The sequence below is a fragment of the Eptatretus burgeri genome, chromosome 2 (genome assembly GCF_056783735.1).
Source record: "Eptatretus burgeri isolate ZD-2024b chromosome 2, Ebu_testis_v1, whole genome shotgun sequence".
Classification (NCBI taxonomy): domain Eukaryota; kingdom Metazoa; phylum Chordata; class Myxini; order Myxiniformes; family Myxinidae; genus Eptatretus; species Eptatretus burgeri.
The window spans coordinates 102,521,838-102,536,837 of record NC_140962.1 but is presented as its reverse complement, the minus strand read 5'-3'; the positions used below and the strand labels follow the sequence as shown (position 1 = coordinate 102,536,837).

Genomic DNA, 15,000 nt, shown 5'->3' with positions numbered 1-15,000 from the left:
CGCCACGAGGCTGTTTTGGCTCGCTTGATTACCCGTTGGACATATGTCCTTTTCCTTTTAAATTCCAAGGCATCCTCCATCCTCAGGGTTCTTCTTAACATTTTTAGGGTGGCCCTCATCTCCTGGATAGCCTGCTTGCAACTCTCGTTCCACCAGGGGACTTTAATTATCTTGTCAATGGAGTTCCTGGACATTGGGATTGTCACGTCAGGTATGGGAGCATGCACTGGAGCAGCGCGTCGCTGCGTCCACTTTCGCCAGTACTCCAGGAGCCTGTCTGGCCATCCTCCAGGCAGATGCCTGGCCCATCCCCATCTCCTTGAAATGCTGATCAACCTGCTGCAACCACAAGGTATGTGGTCGGCAAATTGGCCTCCTCCACTCAAGAGACTCCCTCGCTGAGAGAATCTGGTTAGCAGAATCAGCGTCAGAAAACGAGCCGCATGTCCAGACAGCTGCAGCTGATGCTCACGGACTATGCAGGTTACAAATCTCATTGAAATATCAGTCAGAAACCACTTGTTGGACACAAAGACCAACCAGCGATCGCCAAGGATTCTCCGAAGACACCGAATTACCAAAGGAATTAAGTCGCCATCTCAGGTCCCTAGTCAGAGTCCAAGTGTCACATCCATAGAGCAAGACTGGAAGCACCAAGGACCTGAAAACTCAGACTTTCGTCCTCCCGCACGGTTACTGGCAGCGCCACACCCCATGATCCAGTGAATCCATAACTCCTCAGGCCCGACCCAGACGTCTGTTGACCTCTGGTTCACAGCCAGCAGAGACATGAATATCACTGCCAAGGTAAGTGAATCTCTCCATGACCTCAACATCACCACAAACAGGTGCAGACAGGATAGCAGCATCCAATATGTCATTGAAAGCTTGCATCTCAGTTTTGACCAAGGAAACCCGTAATCCCAGCGGCTCCGACTCCTCATTCAGCACCTCGAGGGCCCCCAAAAGGATATCTAGAGTCTCCGCAAAGATGACTGCATCATCTACGAAATCAAGGTCAGAGATTTTGACATTCCCAAGCAATGCACCGCAGCTTGATCTCTCTGACATCCTCCCAAGAATCCAGTCGGTACAAGCGCTGAAAAGTGTGGGGGCCAGTACACACCCCTGACGAACTTCAGTAACAACTGGAAATAAGTCAGAGATGGTACCACCACACTTCACAGCACTCTCAGTGCCAGAGTGCAGTAAAGACATCAGATCGATCAGTTTTGGTGGCACCCCACGAAGACCAAGAATTCTCCAGAGGGCATCCCGACCCACTGTATCAAACACATTGCAGAGATAAACATCGGCTGCAAGCAACCCTTGCTGAAACTCTCGTCTGCATTCGGTGAGGACCCGAAGAGCAAGGATACAGTCAATCGTTGACCTTTTTGGTGTAAGGCTTGACTGCTCTGGACACTGGTGCTCAAGCAGATGGTGGCGAACCCTATCAAGAATTATCTGAGCAAAGACCTTGCCCGGCACTGAGAGCAGCATCACCCCTCGGTAGTTGTTGCATTCCTGGCGATCACCCTTCCGTTTCCAGAGAGAGACAACAAGGCCCCTCTTCCAGTCAGTTGGGATGATGCATGTGTTCCAGACAGAGCACAGAACTGCATGCAATGTAGGTGTAGCCACCCGCCATTATCTCGTCACTATCCGATCTCCAAACCTCAGAGAGTGCTGGAATACCAAAGTTCAAACTGTTGAGCTCAGATGATATGAGAGACAGGTGATCATCCACTGTTAGGGACAGAACATTCCAGGAACCCACCCAAAGGGACCATGTTGTTTCGATTCATGCTGTTTCATCAAAATGATTCTGCATAAAATAAGTGAAGATGGAAACAAAATAATGTCTGAAATCCATTTTCTACCGGTCATACCTTAAACACGGTCTGGAGACAAACTCCTGTCCAGACATAAATTCCACCCGGACGCATCCAGGGCCAAGATGTCTGGAGACAAACACCACTCAGATACATCCGGAGACAAACACTGTCCAGACATAACCACCATCCGGATATGTCCAGAGACAGACAGAGACAGAGACAGAGACAGAGAGCAGGAATGAAACACAGAAGGAACAAATCAATCGACAATGAGCAAACGAGAAAGGATAAGGAAGAGGGGATGGGAAAGAAAATCGCAAATGGAACAAAGTCGATTGTGCACCATGGCAGATCCTCACGCTTCCTCCCAAAAGCAGTTGAAAGATGGCAAAAAGTTCCACGAGGATTGACCCAATATCAAAATTTGAGTTAATTTTCTCTTTCCTGTTTTGACCCTTGTGGGCAGTGACCCCAAGTCCCCACCCCCTGAGGCATGATACGGAGGTAAAATCAAAAACTCGTTACATATTTAATGCTGCCCCCAATGTTTATTGCACAAAGTTTCATTTAAGAATGTTTAAAAAAATGTGCCCGTAGTTGCATTTTTCGGTATTTGAACTTTTGACCCCACCCCAGGGGTCATATACGACACTGCTCTTGCACCTTCGTACTATGCATTGATGGACAGACAGCCGATTAGAATATCCCCCTGTTTTTTTTCCCTGAAAGCATGGGAATAATAACCTAGAAAAAAAGGAATGATTGGGAATGGGGTCATGTGGGGGTAGAAGAGATCATGAGTATGAATGGGGATGACCTGAACTAGTGGTGAACAGCTGTCTTGAAGCCCTGGAGGGAAGAATGGAACTGAACTGAACAGATAGGGGAAATTGGTTCCACTGGTGGGAGAAAAGAGGAACAAATGAGGAGATGAGCAGTGAGCCTGGATTTTGGGAGTTTAAACATGGTTACTGGCAGACCATGTGTTCTCTCCAGAAATCTGGGAGGGACAGAACCAGAGAGCAGAGGGTGTAAGACAAAAAAAGGGGCAATATCCCTGGACACTGACCTGGTAGCAGCTGGATAAGATAACCAGGGAACCACTGGAAAGCATGAATGACCCACACAATATGTAACAGAGAAGAAAATAAATCCCGATGGATTTTTTTTTAATGACGTGAACAAACTTTGTGGTCAACTTTCATCGAAATCATGTGTGGTTTCGGAGAAGAAAGCAAATACAGGTTGGGTGCAACTCCCCCCCATAGAACCCCTTATTACTAAGTCGGCCATTTTGACCTTAAACCCCAATTTTTTTTAATGCCATGAACAAACTTTGGTACACCATGAGTGATGAAGGTTGTGGTCAAGTTTCATCAGATTTGCAAGTATAGTTTCTGAGAAGAAAGCAAATAACTGTTTTGGGGAGCAACCCCCATAAACCGCCTTCGGGCCAGATTTTGTTTTTAATGCCACAAACAAACTCTGGTCCATACACGGTGATGAACATTGTGGTAAAGTTTCATCGAAATCGAATGCATAGTTTTGGAGAAGAAGTTGCAAGTACAGTATTTGTGGATGGACTGACGGACGAGATGGACTGACGACGCACCATCCCAGAAGCTCCCCAGAACTATGTTCCAGGTGAGCTAAAAAAAAAAAAAATAGGGCCACTGCACCTGTAGCAAATCTGAGCCCTGGCCTAATGTTGTAACCCAAATTTGGGAGCAATCTGAATGGTGGGTCTGGAGAGGAAGATTTTTGAAGGAATTTACAAAGTCGGCCATTTTGACCTGTTTTAAGTCAAGTGACCGGAACAAGCTCTGCAATCCCTGTTATCAGTCAGGAGCGGAACGTTGCCGCCAAACATTAGTCGGATCACCCCAGCAGCTTAGCGGGAGAAGTCGAAATAAGAGACGGATGGATGGACAGACGGTGCACTATGACAATACCTTATCTGGAATTCCAATTCCAGATAGGCCAAAAAAGGAGGCGGTGGAATATAGAGACCGCCAATTCCTGTTTGCGATGTGAAAGTAACAGGGTTTGTCTTATGATCACCCCACAAGGCCCCTCCACCACCACAGTCAATAAACGTGACATCACATGAAAGCACAAGGGGTGTTGAAAAGGTTTTGCAACTCAGCTATGTAGCTCAACAAGCGTTTTCAACTTTCTCACTGCAATCACCTTTCATCTCCACACGTCAAACACCTGATCCCAGTTGTTTTTTGAACAATCAATGCTGTGATAATATAAATCTGACTGTTCCTTGAACTTAACCACTCGTTAAGGGCGGACTTTAAGGAATTTTCGACCAGACTCGGTGGTGTAATGCTTGGAGCCTCTGCTCTGTGGAGGAGGTCGGTGGTTCGAACTTCTACCAAGTCACACCAAAGATTAAAAATGGTATGTGCTGCTTCCTTGCTTGATGCTCACCATTTATAAAGGTTGCAGCACGAACAACCATAGCTTGGCAACCATTGCACAGGATGACGCATAATGACCGACCAGCTTCTGCATCGTGATTCCGTATGAAGGAACTAACAATTATCTTTCAACCCTTTAATTAGTATGTAGTTGTCTTTGGATATCAGAATAAATAGTCAGTACTTGCCAAGTCAGGGCTGTAAGGTGGATGATTCAAGTGTTCAAATTCCCAAAATCATGGCATTGTGGACTGGCACATTATTGTGCAACAGCAGAAGACCCTCCACCTACATCAGAGATACATAGCTTCATGTAACTTGGCGAGAAAGTCAGCAAATATTAACCAGTGATAGTAGTTTTGTGCAGCATGTAATCGATCATCAGAAACCATCCTGAATCCCAGACGCTGCAGGTCGTAATTTTACTGTTACGGAACTTCTTCAATGGTGGAGAGCTCCCTGAATCGATTCATCGATTCAGTCTTTGCCTCATGGTCACAGTTGTGAACCAATGTCCGACCACCAGTATCTCGATATGACAAAAACTCTGCTGTCTTAGTATTGAAGAAATTTGAGGCACCAATCTGGCAGAAACTTTTGACATGCCAAGGTGTTCATGGATAATGGTTTCCATGCTTCCAACGGAAAAGTCAACCTGTTTTGCAAATTCTGCAACCTTGACCGTGATGAGACGTTATCAACTTTCTTGAATTGGCCGTGTGCGTGGATCCTGCAGACCTTGGGTCATCGTCGATCGTTTCTCTGCCATGTTATATTCCTTCACTTCTCGTCACTGTGTTATAATGAGCGGCATCCTCCCCCGCCCGTCACAGCAACCATTGATTTACGATGCAGTACAACCTTCCTTAAGCAAAAGTGTGATGACCATGTATTGTTCAAGCTTTGTTCAATCATCAATCATTCAATGATTGAAAAGAAAAATCACTTGTCATCCAAAAATGGGAATGCAATTAAGCAATAATTGAATGCAATTAAGAAATTAAGCAATAATTTAGATGTATGCAGTGTTGCTTTTTACAGCCTTTCCTTTCAATTATAAATATATATGCTGCAAAACGGTACAAAAGGCACACTAAATATTCAAGTTGAAAAATCGTTGAACCTCCCTTGTGAGTTGGTGGTGTATGAGATGGAGTCATGATGGGCTGACAGACGATCCCCCTACCATCTCACACGAGGCCATTTGATTAAAGGAAAGGCGATGTTGGCTCCAATTATAGTTGACATAAGTGAGGGGGTTTAGAGAAAAAGTAAGCTTACTGGTCTGTAGTTGAAAGGATCTGTTTTTCTGTTTTTTTGCACACGTGCATGTGAGTAATGTTCGCTGTCTTCCAAGCAAACAGTTGGTGACCCAAGGTGAAGGACAAGCTGAACAAGAACAGCAGAGGATTTCAGAACATGGGCACAGATGCCATCTGGGTCCGTTGAAGAGGCAGAGTCAAGGCTGGTCTGAATTTCCTCTCGCTCTCAGGTGAAGAAAACAACAGTATTTTGGAAGCATTGGAAACAATGGGATGGAGGGATACGCTTCAGAGGAGAGAAGGGTTGGATAGAGCTGGGTTTGATAATCTACAGTGAAGCTCCTTGTAGAAGGATGAAGTGCAAGGGGAGCATAGAAGAGAGACAAAATAAAGAAGAGACCATCAATCTTCGAGTGCTCAGCCCGATGGTGTTTTACGACTTGCTTGAGGATGGAAAAAAACAAAACTGAACAAAAAAAACCTCAAACTCTTTCAGAAAAACAGTCTCATGAAACGCTGTCTAAGGGCTGAGCAAATACCTAGGATAGTTTCAGATAACATGGAATTAACTCGATAGGAGAAGAGAGCTTTTGTGCAACTACTTCCAGGAGAGGATACAAGTATTGAAGGCCAATGTTTAGGAGAGGGTAGATTGGCATCCTTCACAGTCAGCCTGAGTTAATTGACAGATTCTATGACACTTTGGTAGCTCAAAGAGATTTAGAATTGCACAATAACGTTCAGAGAAGCCAAATAGATCCGATGAAGAACATGAGTTTGTTCTTGAGTCAGACAGACATACCTGGAGAATAACGCCCACCAAGCCATACGGGCAGGTATGAGCGATTGAAATCACCCCAAGAAAAGATAATTAGGATGGGTGGTTCGTAATTGTTGTCTGTAGGGAGAGAGCTCTGATGCCCAACTCTGAAGATGATTTCACATGATCATTTATTGTATAATCTATGGAGTCATGATTGCTATATGGACAACATGCATGCATGCATACGTGGTTGTGGAGTCAGCATGCAAAACCACAAGTCAGCATGAAGTAATATAATTGTGAAATAGGATTATGCGTCAATATTGGTAGAGAAAGCAGACCTCTTCCCTCCTGAATGTTTGTGTCAAAAACCCCTTTTCCCTTAAATTCAATGTTCTTTCCTTTGTAATCTGTCTTAAATGTGCTTCTGTGGGGAGATTCAGCCTCGCAAAGGCACAGATTTCGATGGGGGGCTGAGCCCCAAACATTTGAGAATCAAGAGGATCAGGGGAGGAGCTCCGCTTGATGAATGGCCAAACAGCGTCGGGTACATCACTGGGTGTGGAATTGCGAAAGCCCTTAAAAGCTGCACGCACGTCCAGGTGGGTCTTGGGTTCTTCTTTTCTTTGTGGTTCCTTCCATGGTTGGTTCACTGCCACTCCAGCTGCTCACCAGACGGGGTCAGAGCAGGAGTAGGATTGGGCCAGAAGCTGCTGAGGTCTCCACCGACTGCCAGCCAAACACACCCTTTCAATTCCCACCATTTATACTGAGGTCTCGTTCATGCATTGGGGCGGCTCTGGTCGATCACGTGGGTAACAACTGGTATTCCATTAGCTTGTTCACTTCTCCCTAGTCTTGCTCCTGAGCTGTGCTTGGTGGGTCAATAAGGCTAAGTTGATCAAGATCTTCCACATGTACGATACCAGAGGAACATATTTCTTTGTAAATAGCACGACTGCAGAAAATGTTTCCATGCTTCCTGTTCTCCATTCCTTGTTTAATCGACACATTAATTCACTGGGTCTCCATTGAGTATTCGAGTTAGCATGATTGATAAAACCGCTTGGTTTTACAAGTCCCATAAAGGGCAGATTTTGTGGGATGATTGGCGTACTTTTCAAACCACTCCCCATCGGGCATGACAAACCTCTCCAGTTACCATTTTGAGTGGCTCGGTGTGGGGAAATGATCGGCACAGTCCTTGATCTGGCTCAGTGCGTCTTAGCTGATTGGCCAAACACAACAGCCGCAACAATATTGCATAATAAATACATCTCAGACCAGTTTAGGATCCATCCAAAGAATGGCACACACATTGATGAATGACACACCCAATGAAACACCGGGATGACAGTTTATTGTTGGGTCGGGATTCAAACCGAGGCTAGACAGCTTCGAGGCGAGTGCCAGCCCTGTGGAACAACTAAAACACCGAACAGATCAGGACACAACATATCAAAATAGCAAAAAGGAGGAAATGCCAACAGCCAAGGGAGAAAATAAAATTTGGGGGGATTAAAGGGTGAAAAAAAGATCATAGTTTTGTATGGGGGATGACCTGAGATGGTGGTGAACAGCTCGTCCTTGCGCTGTCCACGTAATTGTGCTCATGAGCCGCGTTGATTGACTCTTTTGGGAAAGAAAAACTCAATTTTTCACCGACAAGACCACATCTGTAACATAATATATGGGATTTGAACCAGAGTTCCCTGAATCACGAGCCATGGATAGAGATGGGAACACCAACAGGTCAACCCAGATTATTGAAGAACCCCCGCCCTCCTCCCAAAAAAACCCCACACAACGAAAAGGGCAGGTGAAAAGTGACTCGTTTGACTGTTGCATTGTCACAACTTCATAATAATGGTCAGCATGCTCGGAGTCAATAAATATTGGGAATAGTTCCCTGGTGAAAGTTTTTTTTTTAAAGGCAGTTGAACATAAAGCAGCAGATATGCCACTTAAAAAGTAATTAAACCACACAAATATACCTTTTCAACTTGTGTTTTTCCGCCATTGTTGATTGACATTTGTTCAAAGGTTAAAATTTGTATGAACTGTACGTATAAAAGCCAAAATTGTGTAAAGCCGAACTGAAATAACTAGTCCTTTTACTTGGTAGTGTATTGCAAGTTGCAGATTTTACTTTTACTCCAAATAAATTAAGAATTACACGATTCCTCCATATTGTAAAAACTCCCAACCATAAACACCTGTCAACTTCATCATGTACTGTACATACCAGCAAATTTGCCTGGCTGAAAAATGCACTGAAGTTTGGAACTGATTGTGAAATCAAGACTGCATTTCAACGATGCATGCCCTTTCAGAGGACAAAAGCAAACTAATAACTGCGAGTGGCATCGCTTTGCAAACAACCTGCCCGAATGTGCTAATTTCTGATATGACTCGGGTCTCAGAATCACAAATTAAGATGGTGGGATGGTAGACTTCAATATCCCCACCCATATGCGTTCTACATCTGCAATTATGGCGTCATAACAACGGCACCGATAATGTCATAAGAAATCACACATTACCCATGTGTGAAGTTTCAATTTCTTCCTTGGTGTGGTTTCAGAGATACAGAGGTGCAGAGTTTTTCCAACATGGCTGCCACACCACGTGACCTGTGACAACATAATTATCAATAAAACATTCCACATGAGAAGTCACTCCAATGGTGTAAATTTCGTCTCAATCCGACAAGCGATTCCACAAAAAACACTAAAGTTCTCTGTGGACAAACAAACAAACGGACCAAATGCAATACCCTCTCCTTCAGCAAGGGTAACAAAATGGGGGGGGGGGGTGGGAAACTGTGGAAAGTTATCATCCTTTGCACAATAATCAGTCTAAAATATTGAGGCATAATCTAACATCTTCAAAAATAAAACTTCAATCTTGCACTTCTTTTTGAACAAGACATCAGAGAGGGATGTGAACATATTTATTGATTTGAAACGGCTGACAGTCTGAACTGTGAAATTTACATAAAAACAAATATATATTTTAATAAACTCACTTTTCTGCTAGCCAACCATCTTATAAAAATTGCTATTTGCAATCGAAGCACTCAGTCCTACAATAAATAGAAAGAACAAACTGGCAGGGGGGATGGGGATGGAAGGGGGGTAACGTTAAACAGCGCGGTGTGGGTCCCTGTTACATCACGTTAAAACTTGAAGAACAATAAGACAGGCATGGTAAAAAATGAACGCAAGTATAAAAATACAGCTTACTGGTTTCATGCACGTTAAAACTAATCACATCACTACCCCTCAAAAGTTGAGCGAGAGGGGGAGAGAAGGAGAGAGAAAGATAGCGGGAAAGAGAAAGAGAGAAAGAACGAGAGAGAGAGAGAACGAGAGAGAGAGAGAGAGAATGAGAGAACGAGAATGAGAGAACGAGAATGAGAGAACGAGAATGAGAGAACGAGAATGAGAGAACGAGAATGAGAGAACGAGAATGAGAGAACGAGAATGAGAGAACGAGAATGAGAGAACGAGAATGAGAGAACGAGAATGAGAGAACGAGAATGAGAGAACGAGAGAGAAAGACAGAGAGAGACAGAGAGAGAAAGACAGAGAGAGACAGAGAGAGACAGAGACAGAGACAGAGACAGAGACAGAGACAGAGACAGAGACAGAGACAGAGACAGAGACAGAGACAGAGACAGAGACAGAGACAGAGACAGAGACAGAGACAGAGAGAGAGAGAGAGAGAGAGAGAGAGAGAGAGAGAGAGAGAGAGAGAGAGAGAGAGAGAGAGAGAGAGAGAGAGAGAGAGAGAGAGAGAGAGAGGAGAGAGAGAAAATCCATCAAATTAAAAAGTAAAAGGGATTGGTGGGGTGGGAGGTGGAGGGGGGGAGCACATGTTATGGAGTCCAAGCTCAGATCTCATAGTTAATATAACAATGAAATACTCTCTGAACTTGAGACATGATGTATTTACACTTATTAAAACGTTAAGGAACAAAAAAGAAAGAAAAAAATCTGAAGGCATCTTACAGTATATTCTGCTCGTGTCAGTTTACACGAGAAGGAACAGGATGCCCAAAGCGTGCGGCGTGACCGCGCAGGCGCCACCAATGGCATCAGTGCTTATTCAGGCCAAGACGTCACACATAAGGGTGCGGATACAATCGTACATGTTGTGGTGAAAAATGTATGACAAATGGGAGCAGGTGAGCAAGAAACTGCATGAGAGCACATGGGGAGAAGGGGAAAGAGTGAGATAACGCGAAAAAAGTGAGGTAGGGAGTAGGATAAAATAAGGAGTGGATATTAAAACCATAAGTCTGTGGATGGGAAGCAGCAGCAGCAGTTGGGTAGGAATAATGTTTTTCTTGGAAGGGGCAGACTTAAAATAAGTCGATTGGGGTGAAGGGGTGAACAGTGAGGTAAGGGGAATTTTAAAAAAAGTCTGTGATTATGGGGAGATGCCCTTCAACAGCATCATTCCACATCACTGCAATCACTCGTCTCTCCGCGAACTCGGCTGCGATGAACCATGGCACGCTCGTACGCAATTTGGACCGACTTGCGGATGTTCGACTTGCGGCCCTCCATCATCTTTATCTTGTCCAAGCCATCCTCGATGCCCAGAGCCATTAGTTTTGTGCGAGGTAACCATTGCCTGCGTACACAGAAGTCAAGTTTCATCATAATCGGGATTTGTTAAACATAAAAATGGCAATGAATGGATCATACAGTTTCCTCTCCACCAGGGAGGAAAATTCGGTGACATTCCAGGGATGGGGGAGGGGGGGGAGGGGAGGAAGAGGTGTAACCAAAGGGCAAGCAGGAAGGGTAGGGGGTTGCCACAAGACGAGACCAATGCGAGAGGGAGTAGGGGAGTAACAGGAAAACGACCATGGGAGGTGGGAAAGTGGGAAAATGGGAGGTGGGGTGAAGCTGGAATACAGGAGGGGGGAAAGGAGGAAGACAGGAGGAAGGGGTGAAAAGACGGGGGGGAGTAAGAAGACTGAAGGGTAGGGTGTGCAGATGGGAGGGGGATGCGGTAAAATGTGAGTGGGGAGCAATAAGATGGGTGGGTAGGAACATTCATCCTCTACATCCTTTAGAAACTCAAACACATTCATCCTGATATTCGTCACTCAGTACACTCAAGGATGGTTTAATCCCCTAAGATGAAAAGCATGAGCACTCGGTGCGTGTGCGTATGTGTGCGTGTATGCATTGTAAACTTCATTTTTCCTCAGGAATTTCCTCGTCCCCATGGATGTCAACCTCTTGGGATTGTCCATGATCTTATCCTTTTAGAAACTGAATAGAAGCAACGAAGCAGCACAGCACATACCATTTTCGAAGTCTTTGGTACGACTCGGCCGGGGTTTTAACTGCTGACCTCCTAGGCTCGGAGCTGACGCTATTACCATTACACCACCAACTCAGGTTTCGACATCAACTTGAGACAAAATCTTACTTATGGACATTTACACACACACAAAAAAGGAGGCACATACATTTTTCAATGAAATTTGCTTAAGTTTGATAATTACATTCTGAAACAGACGGCTGGTTTTGTCGGGAAGTGTACAAAAGGCACAAGTTCAAATGAGATTTATTTATTATTTTACTTCAATTGAAAATAAACAGGGGAGGTAGGTCAGTGAAGAGAACGGATATATTTTCCCGATCCACCTAAAAATGTGTTTCATTGCCCAATCAGAGGACTGGAAAACAAGAAACTGTTAAACAGCGCGGTGTGGGACTGACTTGCGGATGTTCGACTTGTGGCCCTCCATCATCTTGATCTCATCCACTACCCCCTACATGAATATTCAGTATTTTTTGCCAGCCGTCCCACTTGAGGGCCTCAGCGCATTGGCCAAGTCCAGTGAATCTCAGCCTGTGAACGTCGATAATGAATCAGAGAAAGTGACATCTGTTTGTCAGTGGCTGCTAACGACTGAGGAATTAACTTTGCTTAATGGCGCATAATTACACACGCTCTGTCACAAGACGTGGCCTCCCCAAGGGTTAAATGGAATGTTCCAGTATCATTGCATCTTGCTGGCAATGGGAAGTTGGGCTGCACTAAAATACATTTGGATTGTGAACATCGCATGCCAGCTTGCACCTTTTACAAGTGCATCATCATCATCATCATCATCATCATCATCATCATCATCATCATCATCGCTTTTATGGCCATTTCCACGCTTGCATGTGTAAGCTGTGGTTCACCAAGTGGCTGATTTCCAGGCTGCCCGATCCCTTCCCCACCCTCTTGTTAGTCCTCCAACTTGAAGATCATCTCTCAGCAACACATCCCATGTTTTCCTTGGATGGCCTCGAGCTCTCCTTCCATTCATATTGTTACGTTTGAGGGGGGGTATGCATTCAAAGGGTAATTAGGATGTCTAATTAGGTATGCCATGCTGTTCGAGTGTACCAGGATCTCGATGTAATAAGTAGCAATTCAGTGGTGATAAGTTGTCTAGTAAATGTCCATTTCTTCAAGGGGGAAATGATAATTGTCACGTAATTAGATAGGGACACGGGATAGGGTAAGTGTGTCTGCGTAAACCCCTTTTAGTAGTCCCTGGAGGCTGGCCGTGACGTCACAGGACAGTACTGTGGATGGCTCCGCCCCGTGATCACGATTGGCGGAAGGCGACGGCGGTGGGCCAATAAAAAAGGCTCGATTGGAAGTGACGAGGACGGGAGGATAAAAAGGTTCTGTTCGGGGTCGAAAAGGAAGAGGAAGAAGATCGGGACAAAAAGATCGTGTTTTTTTGGTGTGGAGGCTGTTGCGCGGGAAGCGTACTTGTTGTTGTGCTGATTCGATCGTGTTCTTCATCGTGTCTTGGAGCCTTGCTGAGCCTCGTGCCTCACCTTGGTTGGCTCTGGGGTTCTGCTGACTCGGAGTACGGGGTCGAACGGCGGGCGGACCTGCCTCCCTCTCCTGCTCGCAATTTGGTGCCAGAACTGGTTCCCTGGCGGCTGTGAGCGGACTTGGGCCAGGACCAGGAGGTCGACAGCACCACGGTTTCTCCTGCCCCCCCCTCCCCCCTGACAAGAGCAAGGCCAGCTCGTCCGACGCCGATCCAGGGACAGTTGCGTCCACACCACGGTCCAGCCTGACCACTAGAAGTAGCTACGTTGTGTGTGTGTGTGTGTGTGTGTGTGTGTGTGTGTGTGTGTGTGTGTGTGTGTGTGTGTGTGTGCGTGTGTGCGTGTGTGCGTGTGTGTGTGTGTGTGTGTGTGTACTTGGCACCTTAGAGGGTTTGAGATCTGTATATTCATTGGAATTGTCTGTGTTTTCCCCACGCCCGATCCCACACCATCCCGTCGAATCGCCCCGGATCCCTCTTCTTGCCGAGTCTTGTTATTTCTGGTTAATAATAAAAACAAATAAACATCATCAACTCAGTGAAAAGTGACTCGTGCCACCTTCCTCGTCCCGTTTGCGGTAGGGCGATTAGAACCGCCATGTTTGGGTTATAAACAAATAAATCGTCTCCATCGTTTCGGCTCATTCTACGTTGGCGGGACTGTTCAAGTCCCGTGGACGTCACAATATTCCTCTTTATACACCGATTCACACAGCTGCCCACCCCCATCCTTTCCACATGCACGGACCACCAAAACCTACCCCGACGCAAAACCTCACTAATTCTTTCTATACCCAACCTCTGTCTTAATTCCACATTTGGTTTCCTAGCCTTCAGTGTCACATCACACATCCAGCTCACCATTCTTATTTCATTCACACCTCTGTTCATCCTCCTTTTTGATCACCCATGTTTCACTGCCATACTCCATCATGCTTCTAACGCAAGCTGCATCGTTTTCCCTTTAATCGGAGAGAGGTCCCTCCTGAAGTGAATAGGGGTAACAACTCCCTAAACTTTCTCCAGCCACTTCTAATTCTTGTAATCGCTGCTGCTTCCACACCACCAAGATCCTGCATATTACCAATTGCATTTGGATGTGCATTGCACACATGTTCAGTCACTTTACAGATGTAGCAGTGGCACTAACTTTTTAGCAGTCAAGCTGTGCAGTCTACTCGTGTGCACTGTCCGACCCAGCTATTCACGGGGGATATGATCCTGAAAAAAGGTGCGAATGTCGGGGTCTGCGAAAGTTGGGGCAGTGTTTTTTTTATTTTTTAACATGGTCTGGGTTTGAGGAAAAGTAATTGCACAAAACAAATCAGGACACAACATAACAAAGGGAACAGCAGGAGAAAGGGGAAACGCCAACATCAGGACAGAGGAAGAAAGTAGACGGAGACGGACAAACAAGGAAAGCAGATAATGATGAGGGTTATGGGAGAACACAAGGGGTGAACAAGATGGATACAAAATCAAAATTGTGTTTGACCAGTTTATGATTTTGTTTAGATCTGAGGAGAGTGAAGAGGCTGCTGCCTGCCTATCAGAAGGATGAGAGATGTCACAGCAGAGAGTGGAGTAATCAGCAAAGAGATAAGGAGGATTTTCCAGAGTCAGTGAGATCATTGATGGAGATTAGGAAGAATATGGGGCCGAGAACACTGCCTTGGGGGTACTCCAGCCTTGACAGGGAGAGGAAATGAAAGGGTTCAGTTGAGTCACACGTTGACTACGAGAGAGGAGGAAGTCAGTAATTCAAGAGTGGAGTTGGCCTTGGATTCCATAGGCCGACAATTCGGAGAGCAAGGTATGATGCAAGACTGTATCAAAAGCTCGA

The 15,000-nt window shown here is 45.3% G+C and overlaps 1 long non-coding RNA gene across 1 annotated transcript in view; it reads right to left on the bottom strand.

Moving 5' to 3' along the window:
• Window positions 1-7,630: 7,630 nt before the first annotated feature.
• LOC147032695 (uncharacterized) overlaps window positions 7,631-15,000 on the bottom strand; it is a 9,193-nt gene continuing 1,823 nt past the window's right edge. Inside the window, exon 2 of the long non-coding RNA XR_015055286.1 lies at window positions 7,631-15,000. This exon is cut by the window's right edge and continues 108 nt beyond it. This is a non-coding gene — a long non-coding RNA (uncharacterized LOC147032695).